At 39.8% G+C, this 16,269-nt stretch overlaps 1 pseudogene across 1 annotated transcript in view; it reads left to right on the top strand.

Annotated features, from left to right (window-relative positions):
- Positions 1-15,409, top strand: part of LOC145692606 (putative multidrug resistance-associated protein lethal(2)03659) — a 99,109-nt pseudogene extending 83,700 nt beyond the window's left edge. The window contains exons 16-17 of the transcript XR_014132623.1: positions 6,265-6,394; positions 15,269-15,409. The product of XR_014132623.1 is annotated as a putative multidrug resistance-associated protein lethal(2)03659 (transcript). The remainder of the gene's footprint in view (positions 1-6,264; positions 6,395-15,268) is intronic.
- The last annotated feature ends 860 nt before the right edge of the window (positions 15,410-16,269 follow it).

The following is a 16,269-nucleotide window of genomic DNA, read 5'->3' as shown; positions in this document are numbered from 1 at the left end:
GAAAAATTATAGAGCAGGATACACTAACTTATTCTCCTTATCTGGAACAAGGAGGAATTACCACAAGAGTGATAAGAATCATTGTCCCAGTTCAGAAGAAAAGCAACAAAACTGATTGTAATAACTATTGAGACATGTCTATTCTGTCAACATCCAATAAATCCTTTTAAACATTCTGTGAGCAAGATTGACTCCTACACAGATGAAATTATTGGAGATTATCAGAGCGGATTTAGGTAAAATCGATCAACTATGGTACAGATATTTACCATTCGACTAATACTTGAAAAGCAATGGGAATGCAATATCCTGGCATATCAATTATTGACTTTAGATTCGGATAGGAGGGAAATATTGTACATGCTTACAGGATTTGGAATACCGAAAAAGGTAGATTAATTAATATATGTTTAAATAAATCCCAAAGTAAAGTCCGGATAGGAACATTTATGTCCACGAGTTTTCAAGTTGAAAATGGCCTGAAACAAGGAGATGCGTTGTCGCCGTTATTATTTAACTTTGTTCTGAAGAACACTATAAGGAAAATCAAAGACAGCAATCAGGTCCTAGAGCTAAATTGTATTTACCAGGTTATGGCATACGCTGATGAGGTAAATGTAATAGGGGATGATAGAACAATAGAAAGGAATGCAGAAATCTTAATTAACGCTTGCAGGGATATGGGGTTAGAAGTAAATGCAGAAAAAATTAAATATATGGAAGTTTGTTGGGATCGTAATACTGTTTTTTATGGATGCGTTAAAATATCAAATAATATTTACTTTCGAGAAAGTGGATACCTTCAAATATCTAGGATTATTATTAACAGAACAAAACTATAATCACTAAGAAATTTGATGTCAAATGAAAGCAGGGATTTCGTGTTATTATTCAGTTAAAAATCTTTTCTTGTCGCGAATTCTGTTGAAGAATTTGTAACTTAAATTATAAAACGAAAATCATGCCGGTTGTGTTGTATGGTTGCGAAACATGGTCACTGACTCTGAGGGAAAATCGCAGACTGAAAGTATTTGAAAACAAGATTCTTAGACCAATATTCGGGCTCCAAGAGGAACGGAAATGTGGAATGGCGAAACTTCATATCGAGGAAGTGCATAATTTATACGTTTACCAAACCTTGTTAGGGTCATCAAGTCTAGGAGGCTCAAATTGGCAGGTCATGCAGCAAGAATGGAAGAAAATAGAAACGCTTTCATAGTTCTAACTGGAAATCTAAATAGAAAAACGACCATTAGGAAGACCGAGGCGCAGATGGGAGGACAATATTAAAATGGTTCTCGCAGAGATTGGAATATAAAGTACAAACTGGGTGCAGTTGGCTAAGAACAGAAATCAGTGGAGAGCTTTTGTAAACGCTGCACTGAACCTCCTGTGTCCATAGGCCATAGAGCTATATTAATTTGTTGATATATTTCGCTTCTTTTTATTTGACAGATATCTTATTACAGGAACTAAAAAAGTATTTTTCTAGTAAACAGGATTTCGATTCGAGGTTTCCACAAATTAGCTATTTATGTTAATACTAAAAGAAATTTGATGATGATTTTGATATAAAATGCCATCCATACTTTCTTTCAAAGTCTCTCCTCTCTCTACATATATATATATATATATATATATATATATATATATATATATATATATATATATATATATATATATATATATATATATATATATAAAAGGTTACGTTGCAAAATGATACGAACGATCCAAATATGTGGCATAACTTTAGTAAGTGCACGTCACGGATGAAATACGTGATATGTAGAGATGTATAAGGAGGATATGTTTACAGACCATGGATAGTTCATTCATTTCCACGGCTAACCAAATTGAAAACATAAAACAATCAAAACAACAAGATAATGACTGTTGCAAAATGATACGAAAGCAATACAAAAGATAGTTCTAACAGACAATAAATGAGCCACTGCATAAGACCAGCTTGAACACGAACATTGTTGTACTGGGTACCGATGGCGATCACTGAGCGACACAACATTTCCTAAAGATTTCCCATCTGGTTTTTGTCTGGGAAATTGAAAGGCCAATCAAGTACAATCACGTCTTTCTCCCGAAAGCAATCCTTGGTAGTTCCAACAACGTGGACAGTAGCATTATCCTGTTGGAAGATCCACTCGGGACCAGCAATTCGCAAGGTAAATGACAATAAATTGTCTGCAAGTACTGTTTACTACGTGGTTGATGTCATATGAGATGTAAGAAATTCGTGATTTGTTGTACCATAACAACCGAAGCCCTCCCCCCACACATAATTACCGACTGTCCTTGCTATCGCTTGGAGTACATCTGCTCCTACTTCCGCAGATTGTGTCAATAGTATCATCAGCCATCGGGACCATTCAAATTAAATTTCTTTTCGTCACTGAAGATGACACGACGCGTTCTGCTTCCAGGTCACATGTATTTTGGTCCAGATCACCCGTCGCTCCTTGTGCTGCGCGGTGAGTTGTTTCTGACGCTTACGCTTCTTATATCAGAGATATGATTACAGCGTTTCACAGGTCTTGATAGGGTAGATTTATGTACACGAATGTTAGGGTCTTGTGCCAACTGTGTAAGGGATATTCCAGCACAACTTAGCTTTCGAACAACCTGTCTTTGCTATGGCGGCGTGAATTAACGCTGCCTTCCTGATGATTTCCTTACTTCATACCGCATTCCTTTCCTTAATTGTTCAGGATACAAGCACATTGCCCAATTCGACGTGCAATTTCATTAACAGATACACTTTCTTCTTTGTATGCCATTATTTGGCAATTTTCGCACTCAGATAATACTTTGCCAGGGCCCATTATGCTTCTCTTACTCGTCACCTCACACAGATGTCCTCGCCGTAGTAAACTAGCCTACACTCCTATCACTCGTCTGCTATACATTTTGCCTTCTCGTCTAGCGCCCTCTATGTTCGTAGCAGAGACCTAGCTACATGTTATTACACTAAACATGTCATCGTTCGTATCATTTTGCAACACTTTTCTTGGGCTTATGTTTTATTTTTGTTTCTCCCTGTCCTCTATACGTGTATATTTCTACATTACCTGTGTTCGTGTAACATAAATACAACACTGTTTCATTCACCCTCACTTCTATTTTCCGTTTCCTCTCCGATCACATAATATGACGATATCTGGTATCGTTCGTATCATTTTGCAACGCACCTTATATATATATAATATGCCCGTTTGTATGGGCGCCCTTTTAGTAGACTTGTCCACCGCCCTCATTACTATTCCAGCACGGGCCTGCCTGTGACTCGAAGGCAGAATAACCGCACAAGGATAATGACTCAGTTCATGCGGCTGTCTTTTTCGGCACTGTACTACATCCCGATGGTTTGTTAAGCTTCTTTCTGTTTGGAGATAGCTCCACTCGACTTTAGGCTGTTCCTGAAAATACAAATGAATATAATTCACCTTCATACCCGACAGAACTAGAGAAACGTGTTAGCTGCCTAAAACAGCACCTCCACGGCAAGAGTTCCAGGCTTGTTTCTAGCAGTGGAAGGACAACTGGACTGTGAACTCGGGTAGAACTAGTTTGAACGTTATTAGGAAGACGAAGACACGAGATGAGTGTATTGTTTTTCCAGGACCATGGTCCGACACTTTTCATAGAGGCCTTGTTGTATCACAAATATAATTTAACAAATACTTTACCTGCAATATTAGAGTTGAAAAGGGCAAAGTCCACCGTGTTAAATTCAGTCAATTATGCATAAGTTATCTTAAATCATTGTTATCATCATAGATATTCTGCTGTCATTGACAGGTCACATTTACCGATTAGAAAGACTCTCATACTACGATCCCTCTTTGTCTTTAAGTAGTACTTATCCATTTTGTTATCCTCTATCTTACATCTTCTTTCTTTTGACATCACGTTTATTAGAATAAATTTTATTCTCACCTGTTGCCTCCACCAGGTTCTCGGCCTCTATTTAATTATAAACAGTAATATTTCTTTCTCCTATATCAGTCTCAGCACTTCCTCATTGATCTTCCGTGTTGTGACTCAGCTTATTTTCTTCATCCATCTCCGCAACCACAATTCAAAAGCCTCTAATTGTTTTCCATTCCCTTGGCGTACTGAGCAAGTTTCTGTCCTCTAGAGCAGTGGATACCATTGTGGGTAGCAATGCCTCCCCAGGGGAGTTCTCGTTTTCAAAGGAATGTAGAATAAAAAGGAGCTATAGACAGGAGGCTTCTCATAAAGGGGATGTAAGGAAAAGATGGCTAATGTAAGACAAATTATTACCATTATTCTCTCCTCCCCCACCATAGTTTGGGAACATTATGGATAATTTTTAAAACTCTTTCGGCCTTGACAGAGCTATTTGAGAGATTGATACGTCCTCTTTTCCCTAATCGCATCAAGGTATTCCCTTCTTGGTCTTTCTGTTCCCGCTCTTTCTTCTGTTTTCCCTCCAATAATACGTTAATCTTTATAGAAACAACATTATATACATTTTTCAAGGCTGGATTTAAGAATTGAAGCTTTTCTGGTTCTTAGATTAATTCGTTCAAGTGTTAGTTTCAGCGTTGTGCATGGGTGATTGGGTTAAGATAACGATTGCGCTCAGGACAGTCTCTTTTGCCCAAGTGGGACCTCGGCTCAGAAAAATTGAGGATCACAGCTATAGAGAACAATACTCCATACAGAACATTTGATAAATACTTTTCTTATATTTTTAATCTTTAACTCCTTTTCTTTACTCCTCATGTAAAGACTCAAAATGTACTTTGTTCTTCCGTAATACTTTGCTCTTATTTCATACTTTTCTTGACTTCAATAACCCCCATACCGTAAAAGTCGGTGGACCACCGACGGGCAACTAGCGACTTCTCGCCAAAAATTGGCGGCCCAGCAGCGACCATCCGCGGTGGTCCGACTTCCGTTTTGAAAATTATACCACCAGCGGCAGAGACGCGACGAAACGACAATGAACCACAAAATTACTCCCCCAAAATATGTTAAATCGCCTATATGCGTGAATTGTTTACATTAAGGTAAGTCTAAAAACACTTTAAAAATACTCCGGGGTGGGCAAGAACCACGAACCTTATGATTACTAGGCGCGTGTACTTCCGACTTCGCCACGGAAGCGATGAAGAAAACCTTGGTTGTAAAGGGATAAAGCATTGAGGTTTTTTTTTTAATTTGGCCAATCAGAATTCTCCTTTAACCGTGTATATTCGACGACAACCCTTTGAGTTCAGATAAAATACATTCGCCATGTAATTTTATAACAAAATGACGTGCGTCTATTTACTTTAATCCACAGTTCCCTCATATTCACTTTCAAATGATCGACGAGAGTTGCCATCTAAATTCATACAATTATATGCACTCATTTCAAGATTTCTCACTTCATGATGTAGACGCAGGGATTACTCTTGACCCCGGAGCTCATTTTAATAACAATTCGTTAGGAAAAAATAATACATAATAATAACAGCACACATGACTATCGATAGTTCGTGTTGGTTCCTTCGTGGTTCTCCCCGACGGATCGAAGGAGCGCAAACCCAAATGAAGTCCTTGCTGCTACGCGGTTGTAACTTCAAGACCCCGACTCTAGATATCTCTTTCGACTCGACGAAACCCTATCGCCGCTGGCACACTAATGGCCATCCTTCGACACGTCTCTATATCGACGATCGATGTTTACCAGCAAGTGGGTCACTAGGTGTTGGTGACGTTTACGACATGGGCACAATGCTATCAAAGAACCACAAACTTGTCACCTGTTTCAAGTTCTTCTCTCATACTTCTATCGTATCCCATAAGCTAGAATAGGAATGACATAGGGCTACTAGATACAAGTATTTCTCATAGTTCAAAGAGACTTTTCCTGTTCAGTTGAATTTAGAAATGTCAGTCAAATATTGAAATGCGGTTAATGTAGACTACACTTAATAGAAATATCGTAGAAAGAAATTAATAGTACTTCTTAAAAATGTGTCTACTTCTAATAAATAACATATTTTAATTAGAAGACTGATTTATCGTAGTAGTTTTTGATTATAAATTACAAATACTCTCCTACTGAGTAGAAATAATAAATGAAATTCAGTGACATAATACTATAGATCTTCCAGTCTATGTAAAATGTATAATTTTTTATTTACTTATCAGAAACGAGAATTTAAGTTTTAACTGTAAATACATGCTCGAACCTAACAGAGCTTCTTTCTTTTATTTTTGCATTTAAACAAGGACAGATGCTTTAATCCAAGTTACAATAAGGAATAACTTCGCTGACTGCACGGTGTTAACAATAGCCCATCGTCTGCATACTGTCATGGATTCAGATAAAGTGTTAGTTATGGACGCTGGGAGGATGATGGTAAGTTTTTCTGTTGATCATTTTTTTCCTTTATTTACACGAGGATAAATTCTTCATTTCAAGTAATTATAACAAACAATTTTACTTCTTTCACAGTACACATTGTCGGCATATCTCTACTGTCAGAGATTCCGACAGTTTTGGTATTGGACACTGGGAAGTTTCTAATACATTTTTCTACGAAATCATCGCACTCTTTTGAATTCAAATTTCAAATTACCCCATGGGGGAAATCGCGGTCGAAAAGTGGAAGGGCCGCAGCCGACTTTGGTGGGCCGCTGGTACGGATCATACACTACTATGTAGAGAAAAACATCTTTTTGCCGGCTCTGATCAGAGGCGGCAGGCAGCCGCCGACCCTTTGCCGACTGTAAGTCGGCAGAGAGGCCACTCGCGGCAGAGCTGGTCACTGATCCGACTCTCTGACAAAGAAACTGGGAGATTCTGTGTCGCAGTCGTTTTCGAGACAACTTAGCCGCTAGGCCGCCTAATTCTCGACCCTAAACCAGCCTTTGAAACACCATACTACCTACCGCTACGTAGCAGTTTAGTCGACCCTAAATCAACCGTCGGAATCTTGTCTTTCCGAGTCCAACGTTTTCTTTTATATAACTAATGTTGCAGGTTTGCCGCGCCTCTGCCGGCCCAAAATCGACCTATGGAAAGTTGTTTCGACGTTGTTGTGCGGGCACGGCTACTTTTGTAGCATATTTTCCGCAAGTCGGGCAATCACGGGTGGTCCTTTTGCTGCGGAGGCAGACATCAGCGGCAATTCTCCATGGGGTAGAATTCGAATGCCTTTATTAAAGCAGCGCATATTCAGTCAAGGCTAACACCTTATGCTTGACATCAAGAAAGAATAGTGAAACAAAACCAAAGAGTAATAAAATAATAATAATAATAATAATAATAATAATAATAATAATAATAATAATAATAATAATAATTGATTAGGTAAAATAATCACTTTACAATATATGAGAGTTCAAAAGGTGCGTAGATAAATTGTAAATTGTTTAAAATTAAATTGTAAATATTGTTATGTTTACATTTTGCAAAGACATTTCTGTTCTGCTCTGCTGTTATAATTTATTTATGACTATTGCTATTGTGAAATATTTCAGTGACGAATGGCTTCTCAGACAGCACAATGCACGTACAGTATCCGTATAGTACATGTACAATTGCACGGATGCAACATGTGCATCATCTGTATAAATGCACGCCTGTACATGTGATGCACATATACATGCCAGGTTCTATTCAACATCTTCACGTGCACAGAACATGTGCAATGCACACGTACACGTCCTGCACAAGTGATTTACACCTACCGCGCAGGTGATTTACAAGTAGCACGTATTCGATTTACATGTAGTTCACAGGTGATTTACATGTAGGACAGCGGTGATTTACACGTAGCACACAGGTGATTTACATGTAGCACACAGGTGATTTACACGCAGTAACCAGGTGATTTACATGTAGGACAGAGATGATTTACACGTTAACACACAGGTGATTTACACGCAGTACCCAGGTGATTTACATGTAGGACAGATATGATTTACACGCAGTACCCAGGTGATTTACATGTAGGACAGAGGTGATTTACACGTAGCACATAAGTGATTTACACGCAGTACCCAGATGATTTACATGTAGGACAGAGAGGATTTACACGTAACACACAGGTGATTTATATGTAGGACAGAGGTGATTTATACGCAGTACCCAGATGATTTACATGTACGATAGAGGTGATTTGAAGCAGTGCCCAAATGATTTACATGTAGTGCACAGGTGATTTCCTCGTAGTACAGAGGTGATGTAAAAGCAAATTCGAGATGCAACGAAAAAAGGAGTTTATATATTTGGTGTCTTACGCAGTAACACCATCTATAACTGCAAAGTTTTTTTTTTTTTTTTTTTTTTGCTAGTCACGGATGACTAGCTCCCGCCCAAAGGGTACCGCCCTTTATATCGGGATGTGGAGTGAAGGAATGATGGCTATTAGGAAAGTATGGATGGGTACTGATAGATTTATTAAACTTTATTTCAACATTATATTGTACATAATCATAAATATAGGGGGAAGATATTAAACTTTATTCCAACATGATATTCTTCATAATCATAAATATATTGGGAGGATATTTACTGATCAAGAGAGCAGTAAATCATATATTAAAGGAAGAGGTGGACATTATGGCCGTTAACCATAATCATAGCTTAAGGTGGATGGGATGAATGGAAATGAGGTGCACTAGACGTCACGACAACGGGTTTTGTTAGCAAAACAGATGTGGGTTATCTTCTGATCCGGGGGCAACTCCGGATCTGATGGAGACAGGGGAAGCCCAGTTACACAAGAGGACTACTGTGCATAAGATGGAATGATGCAAGGTGATGCTGTAGCGGTGATGTAGTCTATGATGAATAGATGGTCGGGACTGTCAGGGGGTAAGGAGAAGTGATAAAGGGTAAAGAGGAGTGAAAGAGGGGTATGTCGGAGAAGGACATTTGAAGGATGTAAAGCAAAATGATGCATTGTCTCTAGAAGCATGGGATGACGAGTTTGAAATCGAGAAGAAATGTATCGAAGGCGTAAAGTTTCAAGGTGATAAAGAATGTGGGGGAATGGAGTGCGGTCGTAGAGTTCATGTGTTGGACTAGGAAGGCGGATACGGAAAGCTAATCGGAGGGCGTGTCGTTCAAGAATTTGAAGTCTGGTATAAAATGAGGGAGGAGCGGCAATCCAGGCGGTAAAACCGAAGGTGAGAACTGGGCGGAGAAATACTTTGTAGGTTGTTAAGAGCGTGTGTGTGTTCAACCCCCAGGTAGTACCAGTGATACGTCGTAAAAGGTTGAGGCGATTGTAGGCTTTGGTGCAGATGGACTTCAGATGGGCCGTCCATTTAAGATGTCTGTCAAAGATTATCCCTAAATAAGTGACAGTGTTTTGAGGCTGAAGAGGAACGTTGTCTACGTGAACAGAGAAGTTGGCAGGGTTGCGGTAGACGCGAGAACGTTTGTTCGGAGGAAGAAAGATGATGGACTGTGTTTTGGCAGCATTGAGTTTCAGTCGCCAGCGTCTGCACCATGAGAGAAATGTATCAATAGCAAGCTGGAGTGTGCGGTTTATCTCTTGGATAGTATTAGCTGTTGCAAGAAAGGCTGTGTCATCAGCAAATTGATATAAGCTGATATTGCCTGGTAATGGTGGAAAATCGGCCACATATAACAGGTATAATAACGGAGATAAAGAAGAACCTTGAGGAACGCCAGAATGGAGAAAAACGGGATGTGAGAGATGATTGTTGATAGATATATAACTAAGGCGGCAGGAGAGAAAGTGGAAGATGAAACGGATATAACACAGAGGAAGGCGGAAAGAAAAGAGTTTATATATAAGACCAAGATGCCACACTTTATCAAAAGCTTTTTCCAGATCGAATAAGACGAGGCAGGAAGGTTTAGATGTGTTAAACTGTATTGTGATATTGGTTGTTAGGCGCATAAGTTGATCAGTGATACTGTATGAAGGCCGAAATCCTGCTTGAGGAAGCGGAAGAAGATTATGAGCTGAAAGATGATGATGTAGACGTGTGACAAGGATACGTTCCAGAATTTTGCTAAATACAAGGGTGAGCTGAATAGGACGGTACGAAGAGACAGCATGGGGTGGCTTATTTGGTTTGGGAAACATGAGAGTGATTGATGTTTTCCAATGAGTCGGTATGAAGGCTGTGCGTAAAATAAACGTATAAATAGCAGCAAGTAAATGAAGAAGAATATATGGTGCCTCTTTAACATGGCGGTAGGAAATACGGTCAGAACCTGGTGCGGAGTTGCGTTTGCGGGCGACTGTGCTGCGGATATCTTCCACCGTGACAGGAGCCGTGAGAAGATTGTTACCTGGTAAATGATGATTGACATTAGGTTGAAGATCTGGTGAGGAAAGATTTAAATTATCTGCTGGATGACGGCGAAGAGACGGATCAGGCGAAAGCGGAGTGAAAATTCCTTGAAGATAATGAGCAAAGGCGTTTGCTTTAGCTGTATCGTCCGGAAGTGGTTCGTCTCCATCTAAGAGAGGGTAAGGTGTTCGAGATGATCGGCCAGCGAGTTGGTGGAACCTCTTCCAGTACTTTGTGGGATGAGTGGTGCTGGAAAGGTCATTGCAAGTAGCGATCCAGCGACGGCGTTTATAAGCAACCAGGTAGTTGTGGACAGTGCGTTGATACTGACGGTGGAGACGGAGTGACTCAAGGTTATCAGTGCGAGTGAAGTCTCGATAGTGGGCCCGGGAACATTTGATGAGTGCAAGATACTGAGGAGGTAGAGCTGGTTTGGAAGCATGAGCGGTGCGAAGAGGAATATGTTGGGCAGAGGCAGTGTGGATGGCAGCGGTAATATTATCTAATGCGATATAAAGGTTATCTTCTGTCTCAGGTTCCGGGATATTTGCTAAATTATGTTGAAGTACGGTGCGGTAAGCGTTCCAGTTGGCTTTGTCGAACATGGGATAAGAGCGAGAGAGTGGAGGAGGAGTGCGAGAAGCAGAACGTGGAGTTGTTATAGTCAGAAGTATTGGCACATGGTCACTGCCAAGAGGGTCCAGGATATCTACCCTGCAGCGAGTCTGGAGATTAAGAGAAGAAATAACTACATCCGGTGTTGTATTACTACAAGGTCGAGTAGGCTTGGGTAGGGGATGAAAATGGCCGGTAGTATGCGTGGTAAGGTAGTTGCGGAAATCTTGTTGCTGGCGGTGAGTGCGACTATGAAAATTCAGATCAGCTAGAATTATGTATGTGCGATAGTTATCGGAAATGTATTGAATAAACTGATATGGAAGAGGATGTCCTGGACGAATGTAGATGGTCGCAACGGTGATGTTGAGTTGTTTGAAATATAAAGTAGTAACTAGATGTTCAGGTAAGTTGTGTATTGGAAGAGAAGTGCGACGAAATGGTAGAGATGGAGAAAAGCCTATAGCGACCCCACCATTTGCCCTCCGTGCTGGTGTCTGGTTATCGGATCGAAGCATGGTATAGTGCGGCAGATTCACGTGGGTGCGGGCTGTAAGATGTGTCTCGTTCAAAACGAAACACGCCACATGTTTTTCGAAAAGGAGCTGCTCAAATAAGATTTTATGTTGAGGTAGAGAACGAATATTCAGAAAGAGGAAAGGAATATCCATAATGATGAAAAGGTAGTAGACTGTGGAGTAGTAAGTCTTAAACTTCTGTTTGTAACGGATCTGAATGGAAGTAAACAGTTTGGCCAGAGTAAGTAGCTGTGAAGTTGATGTTTAGGATGGCTTTGGCAGTTTGTTGAACTTGGCAGAGGATATGGTTGCGCAGTAGTGGATGGATATTTTGTAATGTAACTGTGAGAAACGACAAGAATTGGGTAATTGTGATGGGCTGACAGATATCCTGAGGAGCAGATGCAGCTTGGCTAACATGTGGTTTCAATGGCACTGTTAATTCTGGCTTGAATGGGTCTGCAGTAGGTTTAGCCTTGCATTTGTAACTATAGGTAGCGTGCCCAGTTTCGTTACAAGTGGAACATTTAGGAGTTTGGTTCAGGTTAGTGCAATTGCGGGTGCTATGAGGACCAGTGCAGAATCCACATTTAAGTTGGTTTGGGCAGGAACCAGTTGGATGATCGTTGTAAACTTGGCACTTTTCACAGCGCATAGGAAGTGGAGCAGGAGAACGAGAAGGCTCAACACGGTGACGTTTACGGTAGATGAAGGCTCCATTCGATAGAAGAGAATCGATTGTGTCGTGCGAATTAGTTAAAACTCGAACCATATAGGTGTTTCCTTGAGCGTTTTTAATACGGATACATTTGATGATAGAATGTCCGTCCAGTTGGAGTTCCTGACTGATTTCGTCATCCGTGAAAGATGGATCAACACCTCGGATAACAACAGATAATGCGGGTTGCTTGCGTGGTGGTGGTGGTTGCCTGGCCGATTGAGCATTGAGTTGAGAAATAGAAGCATTTTTCCCAAAGATTTCGTATGAATAAGTATTCCTAATTGTGGATGCGAATTTATCATCGGGTGTTTTAATGATGATGCCTTTTTGGGTGTAGATGATTTGTGCTACACTTGTCCGCGGGATGTATTTGATGATGCGATGATACAGCTTTTTGAGATCAAGATACTGAGGATCATAGTTGGTAAGAAGAAATGAATAAATAGCAGGTTTAACAGAAGTGAATGAAGTTTGAGCGTCCATGTGATGAGATGAATCAGATGCAGTAGATGATTCGCTGAGAGTGTGATGGCGTTTAGGTGTAGGTGACTGAGGCTGATTCGGATGAACTTCGCTACGTGTCGAGCGTTTAGAGCTCTCCCTTCGCTTGTCAGCACATGCAGACGGAGCGGAGGGGCCCAAGGAAAGATTAGCAGAAGTGTGAGGTCCAGTAGCCATGATGATGAGTACAACAAATACAAAACAACTAAGGTATGGTAAGCAGGTAGAAGCCACCCATTCGGATAGTGGCTTAGGTGAGGAAATGCCCCAGTCTAAACGTGTCGCAACGAGCTACCCTTGGCTGAGATAAGTCTGATAGCTGTTGCTCAGCGAATATCTGACGAGCAAGTCCCAGGATCGGGGTAAGGATTTCAAAAAACAGCTGGTTTGACGTATGGTACGTCACAGCTGATGAGAATGACTGCAAAGACATCACCTTCAAAGTATATAACAAGTAACTAATAATTGTCAGTGAGAATTTAGGTTTGGAGTTTATTATTTGCAACGAGCAAAGCTTTAGGTAGTATATTTGACATGTTTGCCAAGTAACAAATAACGCAACATATTCTGCTGTAATCGGTCACGAAAATAATTTTGTAAACCTACGAACTGCCTGACTGTAGTTACATCAGTACAATGCTGCCACCTGTTTATCTTGTATCCTAGCTCAGTGGACGTTATGGAGTTTTTACAATCATTCAGCTGTTATTCGTCGAAAAGTCTCTATAACACCGCCTGGAGGAAAAACGACACCTACTAAAAATGGAGGTTACTTTCTGTTGATGAGAATGAGAGTAAAAGAATGAAAGTAAAAGTATACACTTGCACGGTATTATGGACGTCTCATACACACGTGCAGTAGCCGTGCAAATACCCATGTGCACACAACGGCTTAAACACCAGTAATTTAAATGTGCTTCATCCACGCAAATGCACATGTGCACATGCACGGCTCAAGCATGAGTTATGTACATGCGCTGCATCCACGCAAAAGCACATGTATACATAACGGCTACAGCACGGTTTATATAAATGTGTGCTTCATCCATGCAAATGCACATGAGCACATAACGGCTTAAGCACGGGTTACATACGTGCGCTGCATCCACACAAATGCACATGTGTATATAACGGCTTAAGCACGGGTTACGTACGTGCGCTGCATCCACACAAATGCACATGTGTATATAACGGCTACAGCACGGGTTATATAAATGTGTACTTCATCCATGCAAATGCACATGTGCACATAGCGGCTTTAAGCACGGGTTCTGTACTTGTGCTTCATCCACGCAAATGGACATGTGTATGTAACGGCTTAGGCACGGGTCATGTAAATGTGTACTTTATCCATGCAAATGCACATGTTCACATGCACGACTTAGTCACTGGTTATGTACGTGTGCATAACCCACGTAAATTCACATGTGCACATACACGGGTTATGTATGTGTGCTTCATCCACGCAAATTCACGTGTACGGCTTATGCACGGGTAATGTATGTGTTTATCATCCACACAAATGCACATGTGCAAATGTACGGCTTATGCATGGATAGTGCACATGTGTCGTACACGTACGTGTTGTCTGGGTTGTATGCTATATGTGCTACTATACAGATAAAAAATAACACTGGAATAGGTATTGTAAGGTGCTGGTGTAGTTTTGGCTCACCACATTTTTGGAAAATTTACTGGTAAATTCGGTACTTTGCATGAAAAGACATATTTATAAGAAATAAATTTATGTAGGCGACAGAATTAACTACAAAGTAATACAGCTGTAATTTAGGTTTACAAGTGTAGGGTTGCTAGTGTAAAATCGTTACAAGTGCTTTATGACAGATAAAATAACTAAGTTGATATGAAAGATGATTAGATGCTATTTTTTACCGGTGGTATGTTTCTGTACGGTGTACAGAACCCGCATTTTATGTTTACAAGTAGAGCGTTGCTGGTATGAAACCATGACAAGTGCTATTAAAACTCGTATCATTGTCAAAATCCACTTCTTATCACCACCCTCGCTTACGCGCATACTCACTATCTTTGACGCGCCTGCTTCCTTTAGGTCCACCAGCTTTGCTCTGCCCAGACTCAATTAGATTGCATTTGTTTTTTTACCGGCTAGCTAGTACAGGTTGGTTTGTGTTTTTTGCACTGTAGTTCTTATGGCATACATTCAAAGCCGCATTTCTACGCAAATTATAAACAATTGTAAAAATTTCAATAATTACTTTTGGTGGCTCCCTTGAATTTTATCTATGCCAAGTGAGATATTTTTATGTCGTAAAGCGGAAACCTTTTAGGGTACAATTAAGAAGGAAATTAGTAAAAGAATTATAATTTTTCAACATTTTTTTTACAGTGGTGCACCAAAAGTAAACCAGTACGTATTGTAATTCCATACTTTATATTGTACTAAAGTATTAAATATAATAAAGTCACTACACAATATTATAATGAGAATTTTTATCGTCGCTTGTACAACCTGTCATAAAATACAACTTCGATTCTTACTTTTCTACTTTAATCACTCTTTCATACTCAACAGATTAAATTATAAATCGTACAGCAATTTATGTATTTCTTGTTGAAGGAATTTGATCATCCGTTCAAACTTCTGGAAAATCGAAATGGTTATTTCTACAAGTTGGTGTTACAAACTGGTTGCGCCACGGCAACCCAATTACGCAAAATGGCAGAAACTGTAAGTATCAAAAAAATAAAATACCCTTAGCGGTAAGATAGTGTTAAATTATAATAATACGATAATATTAACTGATTTTTTTTTATGTTTCTCCAAAGAAAAGGAAATAAAATACTTGTTATTATAACAGCTATGAATACTCAGAAACGTTAGCAGATATTATATACTGAAAATAGCCAACGCCTCAACTATAAAAGATGTACATCTCAACCATAAAAGAAAAAGAAATATGGACCGTAACAAAGTTAATTGTCCAGTATTTTCATGCATTAATTGATGACACAAAATAAGCTGGAGGTTTATTTTAAGAACCGAGGAACCCATTGAAAATTATTTATACTGTATATTCATAATAGTAAATCTTGAATACTTTTGAAGACATGTTCTATCCCTAGTAGCAGAGACGACTTGCAAACCGCTTGCTGTAAGCTTGGATTGCAAGCCGGTCAAGCTAGAATCCAGCTTGACTAGAAAACGTGCAAGCATGCCGCAAGCTGGATTCCAGTAACGAAGTTAGGTATACATGGGAGCAACCTTGCATTCAGTGTTTCATTCAAGCTAGACGCAAGCGTTTTACAAGTCAAGTAAAGTAAATAGCCAATGAACGGCCATTGATGCTACGACACTCTGCAAAGGGTCTATAGCATCTCTTACAAGTACAACAAAAGGAAGATTGTGTGAAATCATGCGTTTCAAGTGCAAGCGTAGAATGTCAAAAGTCAAGCATGCGCCAACTGACCAAAAGCTTTTATAACCATCACCCGGTTATAGAAGTAATTTTTGTGGACGCTCTGTATATTCTGTAAAGACAGCAATTATTCTTTGATTTATACTTTGTTTCGGCGAAGCAATAATTTCTTTCTTCGGTGGGAATTGCTTCTTTCCCACGT

The sequence above is a fragment of the Thermobia domestica genome, chromosome 8 (genome assembly GCF_964235325.1).
Source record: "Thermobia domestica chromosome 8, izTheDome1.hap1.1, whole genome shotgun sequence".
NCBI lineage: Eukaryota > Metazoa > Arthropoda > Insecta > Zygentoma > Lepismatidae > Thermobia > Thermobia domestica.
This window is presented reverse-complemented; position numbering and strand designations above follow the sequence as displayed.